The sequence below is a fragment of the Panthera uncia genome, chromosome F1 (genome assembly GCF_023721935.1).
Source record: "Panthera uncia isolate 11264 chromosome F1, Puncia_PCG_1.0, whole genome shotgun sequence".
Taxonomy (NCBI): Eukaryota; Metazoa; Chordata; class Mammalia; order Carnivora; family Felidae; genus Panthera; species Panthera uncia.
Window position 1 is genome coordinate 2,282,415 of NC_064813.1, and position 7,118 is coordinate 2,289,532.

Below are 7,118 nucleotides of genomic sequence, written 5' to 3' on the forward strand. Positions count from 1 at the left end.
AAAATCTAGAACAACAGGTATCCAATGGTGGTTATCCCTGGATGGTGGAATTATGGGTGATTTTTATTTTCTTTATATCTGTATCACTTTTCTACAGTGAAATTCTTATTTTATAATAAAAGCTATTTTTAAAAGCTATGTCCATATAATGAATATTATTCAGAAACTCAGTACTAATATGTACTACAACATAGCTGAACCTTAAAAACATGCTAAGTGAAAGAAGGCAGTCACAAAAGACCACATATTACATGACTCCATATATTTATTTATATTAAATTTGTTTATTTATTTTTGATTGAGAATAAGTGGGGGAGAGGCCAAGAGAGAGAGGGACAGAGGATCCAAAGCGGGTTCTGTGCTGACAGCAGAGAGCCCGATGTGGGGCTCGAACTCACAAACCGCAAGATCGTGACCTGAGCCGAAATCAAGAGTCGGACCCTCAACCGACAGAGCCCCTCAGGCACCCCGAGTGTTGTTTGGTTCAAACAAAATGAAACAAAACAGAGAAGGGATCATTAAAGCCATTTCCCAGGGCTGAAGTGAGCTCTGCGTGAGGCCACACAGGTAAGACAGCGGGCCCACATCCCAGCACGCAGACCAGCCCCCTGCCCCCTCTCCTGTGTCCCCTTCCCCCAAATTGTACCCAGAAGGAACCACATGGTGTTTGCCGTGTTTCTGAGACACGACTTCTAACGACTATGCTCAGTGGACCCCAGGGGACTTATGAAGGTCTCTGTTTCTCAGTCTGTGACATGGAGCCCGGACTAAGGAAAAACACTTCCTCGAAGGAATAACGTGGAATAACGCAATCTCTTCCACCAGGTACCTCGTGTAACAAACTATGAAGACGTTATGATAGGTTATCCCACAGGGAGGGAAAGTGGAAAGACCTACTCCCTCCACACACACGAACACACTGTCTTTGTCCAGAATTTTCTACAGGAATCGGGGGACATCCACGAGGGGAGCCCACGAGACCACAGCGACCCAAGGAGGGGTTTCTTGTCACCACAGCTTCCAAACCGGAAGGACTGGACAGCTCAACCCAGTGGCTTTTGGATTCTAACCCAGAAGGACTATCCCTTCAGGCCACGTATGTGTCCCTGGCGTGCAAGGACACCCTCGATCAGTGAGCAAAACAAAAAAAACAACTCTAGTAAACATGACTTTGTTTCTGTTGAGATCACTTTTCCCGGAATGTGTCAGGTCTCCGCTTGGCTTTTGGATAATTCTGTTCTTCCTGAGTAAACACTGACCGTATCCGTTATTCGCTGCCCCCCAGGTAGATACACCTGCTGTCACATCAGCAGGGGTGCTGGGTGGTCCTCAGCTCACTGATGTAGTAGAATGAGGATCCTACGTCTGGGTTTTCTTGTAATTCAGAGCTGAGGCTCTCTGGCCGATGTTTCTAGTAGAGTTAAGTAAAATCATGTTGCAGTACATTCGATTATCGAATTATGAGACCCCCACCCTCTTTCCAGGCAGGCTCAGGCTCAGGGCCTCTCCCCCTCCTGGTAGTCTCCACACTGGCCTCTCCAGCAGGCGGCAGATTTCTTTGAAAAAAAAGATTCTTTTTTTAATGTTTGTTTTTGAGAGAGAGAACAAGAGAGAGACAGAGTGGGAGCCGGGGAGCGGCAGAGAGAGAGGCGGACACAGAATCCGAGGCAGGCTCCGGGCTCCGAGCTGTCAGCACAGAACCCGACGCGGGGCTCGAACTCGCGAACCGTGAGATGATGACCTGAGCCGAAGTCTGACGCTTAACCGACGGAGCCCCCCACCCCCCAGGCGCCCCAGAAGCGCCAGATTTCTTACTGGTGCCTCAGTGCTTCCAAGAACACAACAGCAGAAGCTACCGGGAGGCTGGGACTGGCCCAGCGTCACTTCTGCCCACATCCTCTTCGTTAAGGCGAGCCACGGGTCAGCTCAGATGCTGGACGAGGGGAGTACATCCTGGGACGCACGGTTCATTGAGGGCCCTCAGTGTAACCGACTCCCACACCTCGGACAGGTGACTTTGCCTCTCTAGGCCTCATTTCCTTGTATTAAATGATGGTGATAATTCAACCTACTTGGTTGGATTGAAATGGAAAATAGAAAAGTAAGATACTTAGAGCGTCTCACGTGCTCTAAGTGACCGGCTGATGGTATCACCCAACGTGCGGGACTCCTGGGTGGCCTCATCGGTTCTGGGTGATTGCCTGATACGCTTATCCCCTCAGGAAATACGGCTGAAGGGAAGACAGTGATTTTTGGATCTGGATGATGCGGGCACGACATAAAGAAGCCCTCATGTTGTATGAGCGAAAATACATCTTCAGGGAGGACACTCACAGCCCACGTGTCATTATCACCACTTTGTAGCTGGATGAGCTGAGGCCCAGAAAAGGAGAGTAACTTGCCCCAGATCACACCCGTTTTCATTCAAGGCACATTTATGATGCACGTCCTAAGTACAAGGCACGGAGGACAGAAAAGGCCATGTCTGCTGGAAGCTTCCCATCCAGTGAGCGGGACAGGAGCAAACGGAATGTGCAAACACAGGACGCAATGCCCACCGTGTGGGGTTGGGGGCGTAGTTAGGGTCGGGAAAGGCTTCGGAGGGGGTGATGCTGGAGTCGAAACTGAAAAGGGGGCTTCTCTAGGCCCTGCAGGTGGGATGTGGACTCCGGTATAAGGCAAAGAGGTATGAAAGGGCATGGGCCGTAAGTGCTGGCCTAGGATGCCTAACCAGGCCATCTGATCCCTAGTGTGCACCTGTCTAGCACCCAAAACGTCCCTCTGGGGGAAATGAGCCAAGGTCATGTAGAAATGAATGGCATCATCTGGGCATGAGTCAGTTTTGCTGTGTGTGCGCAAGCAAAAATAGAAGAGAGAAGCTGTCCACTTCAGAACAAGGCTGGCCGAATGGTGTTAAAAATGATCTCCTTGGTCTTTGAGACCCGCATCCCCGCTCGGTCACGCATTCGGCCAGCACGTCCTGGGTCCCGCCCCAACGCCAGGTACTTGCTTGGAGCCGAGAGAGCAAAGGTGAATCAGACGGTGCCCACGGGCCTGCAGATCACAGAACAGGGTGGAGAGGAACAGTGCCCGAGCAGACGGTCACTTCAGTCCCCAACAACACGGGCGTTTCTGCAGGACTGAAGGGCTAGACGACAGAGAGAGCTGAGAGACTGTACGTGGACAGACCTCCAAATATATTGTAGAATGAATCAAGGGTGGATTTTAAGGAATTCCTTCCAGAGGGGCGCCTGCGTAAGCGCCCGACTTCGGCTCAGGTCGTGATCTCACGGTTTGCGGTTTCGAGCCCCGCGACGGGCTCCGTGCTGACAGCTCGGAGCCTGGAGCCTGCTTCGGATTCTGGGTCTCCCTCTCTCTCTCTGCCCCTCCCCTCTTGCAGTCTGTCTGTCTGTCTCTCTCAAAAATAAATAAACATTAAAAAAAATTAAAAAGAAACATAAAAACTGCTAACTGGAGCGCCTGGGTGGCTCGCCAACTTTGGCTCAGACCATGATCTCACGGTTCATGAGTTCGAGCCTCACGTCGGGCTCTGTGCTGTCAGCACGGAGCCCGCTTCAGATCCTCTGTCCCTCTGTCTGCTCCTCCCCTACTCGTGCATGCGTGCGCTCTTTCTGTCTCTCTCAAAATAAAAAAATAAACATTAAAAAAAAAAAAAAGCAGACCAGAAAGAAATGTACCAAAATGTTACTAGTAGCTCGCTTTGGTTATTTCGTTGTTATTTGGTGGTTGTTGGTTATTTTGTTTCCTTCTTTTCTGGCCCATTTGATTTTAAGCCTTAGACTATCTGCACGCCTGTGGAAATGGTTATTTTGCATTTATATAATCACCAGCCGTTACCATTTACAGATTACCCGCTACGCATTAGTCACTAGCTAACGCTACCTACACTTTTCTCGCTTAATTCGTATAACCCATCGAGAGCAGCGCTGTTATTATCCCTCATTTTACTAATGTACCAAGAGTTTATGAAACTTTCTAGGATCGCACAGCCAGTAAACTTGTGTTCCTCGTCCCAGAGTGGCTGGAGTGGCTCCAGTCTGTCAACAGAACGAGCACAAGCTTTGCAAAGTCTCTCTTCTAGTAAAGCTTCTTCATGGTGCTTGTTGATTAATTTAAAAATATAGGGGCACCTGAGTGGCTCAGTCGGTTGAGCATCCAATTTCGGCTCAGGTCATGATCTCGCAGCCCATGAGTTCGAGCCCCACGTTGGACTGTGTGCTGACAGCTCGGAGCCTGGAGCCTTCTTCGGATTCTGGGTCTCCCTCTCCCTCTGCCCCTCCCCCGCTCCTGCTAGGTCTCTCTCTCTCTCTCTAAAAAATAAATAAACATTTTAAAAAATAATACTAAGGGGCTCCTGGGTGGCTCAGTCGATTGAGCACCCGACTTCAGCTCAGATCACGATCTCTTGGTTCGTGGGTTCGAGCCACGCACTGGGCTCTGTGCTGATGGCTCCGAGCCTGGAGCTGCTTCGGATTCTGTCCCCCTCTCTGCCCTGCCCCCACTCATGCTGTGTTGGCTCCTTGATCACGTATTGGCCCTGCTTGATCCCACCCATATTTATTGCATGGATCTTATGTGCAGGACAGAGTGCTCTCCAGAGCACTTCCAGAGAGGAGACCTACCTGGTTCTTTGGTTGCAAGCGTTCTCGGCTTTATGGTGTCACATGCATGAGCAAACACATGGGTATTTAATAACTATTTGTGCATTCCCTGGCTCCCACCCCCAGCCCTGGAACTTGTCTTCCTCCTATGACCTTAGCCTTTTAGCTCTAATCCTTCCCCTGGGCCTCTGTGTCCAGGAACCACGTTGCATCTCCGTTGACCACCAGCATTTTTGTCCTCTCAAAGTTATTCATTTCTTCCTGCATTATTCGAATTCCTCTTCTAAAGCATAATTTCTTCCCCCAACGAGGCATATGGATTTTTGTCTATATTTAGTTCTTGGCTTTTTTTTTTTTTTTAAAGATTTTATTTGTAAGTGATCTCTACACCCAACATGGGGCTCGAACTCACAACCCTGAATGCGATCAAGAGTCGAATGCTCAGGGCGCCTGGGTGGCTCAGTGGGTTAAGCGTCCGACTTTGGCTCAGGTCATGAACTCATGGTTCAGGAGTTCGAACCCCTCGTCGGGCTCTCTGCTGACAGCTCGGGGCCTGGAGCCTGCTTCTGATTCTGTGTCTTCCTCCCCTCAGTTTCTCCCCTGCTCACACTCTGTCTCTCTCTCAAAATAAATAAAGATTAAGAAAAAAAAAAAAAGTTGCATGCTCCACTGCCAGCCGGGCACCCTGGCTATTTTTTAAATTAAAAAAAATTTAATTTCTTTAAAGTAAGCTCTATGCACAACGTGGGGCTTGAACACATGACCCCGAGATCAGGAGTCTCATGCTCCACCAGCTGAGCCACCCGGGCTGCCGCTAACTCTGGCTTTTTATTCCCCTCTCCTCCTCTGTTCTCATGTTGTATTTTCTTCTTCTTCTTCTTCTTCTTCTTCTTCTTCTTCTTCTTCTTCTTTAATGTTTATTTTTTAGAGACAGAGGGCAAGTGGGGAAGGGGGAGAGATGGGGGGGGACAGAGGATCTGAAGCGGTCTCTATGCTGACAGAAGCGAGCCCAATGCGCTCATGAACTTCGAGATAGCGACCTGAGCCGAAGTCAGACGCTTAACCGACAGAGCCACCCAGGTGCCCCGTCCATTGATTCTTTCCTTGATTTATTCCCTGTTTCAGCAAACATTTACTGGGATCCCACGATGTTCAGGAGATGAGGAGTCACAGACACTATTGGGGAATGAGGAGAACTTATAGGTCAGATAAAATAGAAGAAGTACACTCCTCTGGGTAGACACAACCCCAAGTCGTGGAGCTTGATTAGGAAAGAGCAGGCTGGATTTCAGCCCTCATTCATCCCCCTGGCTGGGCATCCCCCTTGTGCGGTGTACAAACTCATTAACCGTACATGGAGGCCCGAAGAATAAAGATAAGCAGAACATGGGTCCTGACTGCTGGGATCTCAGTCTGCAATGGAGAAACACACAGGCAGGCATACCCACTGTTTTTGATGGTTTATCAAGTTTATCAGAGGTGGCCAAAGAGCACGAGGCATCTGCAAGTAATTGTTATGGGGGCACCTGCCTGGCTCAGTAGGTTGAGCATCTGACTTTGGCTCAGGTCAGGATCTCATGATTCATGAGTTAGAGCCCCACATCGAGCTCACTGCTGTCACTGCAGACCCTGCTCTGGATCCTCTGTCCCCCACCCCCACCCCCCCTCTGCCCCTCTCCTGCTCGCAGCCTCTCTCTCTCTCAAAAATAAACATCGGGGCGCCTGGGTGGCTCAGTCGGTTAAGCGTCCCACTTCAGCTCAGGTCATGATCTCATGGTTCCCGAGTTCCAGCCCCATGTCGGGCTCTGTGCTGACAGCTCGGAGCCTGGAGCCTGCTTCGGATTCTCTCTCTCTCTCTCTCTCTCTCTCTCTCTCAAAAATAAATAAATAAATACAAAACAAACACTTAAAAAAAGAATACCTTGTTATGGCTTTTTGGGAGAGACAAATGCTTTTAATTTGGTCAGTTTCTAAGTAGGAGAGTGTATGTGCACACTCTTAGATGATGCCGTCCCGCATAGCACTAACTCATTGTAAAGTCACTTGTCTTTACAAACGTTTTTCTTGGGGCGCCTGGGTGGCTCAGTTGGTTAAGTGACCCACTTCGGCTCAGGTCATGATCTTGCAGTTTGTGAGTTCCAGCCCCGCGTCCGGCTCTGTGCTGACAGCTCAGAGCCTGGATCCTACTTCAGATTCTGTGTCTCCCCCTGTCTCTACCCCTCCCCTGCTCGCGCTCTGTGTCTCTGTCTCTCAATAATAAATAAATGTTAAAAAAAAAAAAAAAAAGAAACGTTTTTCTTTTAAATCACAGCCCCGTCCCCCAAACTTGCACAGTATTTTTGTCCTAACCTTCCTTCCCCTGCTCGGAGAGTGCCCACCAGGCGGGCACGGTGAGCCAATGAGAGCGGGCTGAGCCGTGCCACCTGAGCCAATGAGAGCGGGCCGTGCAGTGAGCCAATGAGAGCGGGCTGAGCGGTGCCACCTGAGCCAATGAGA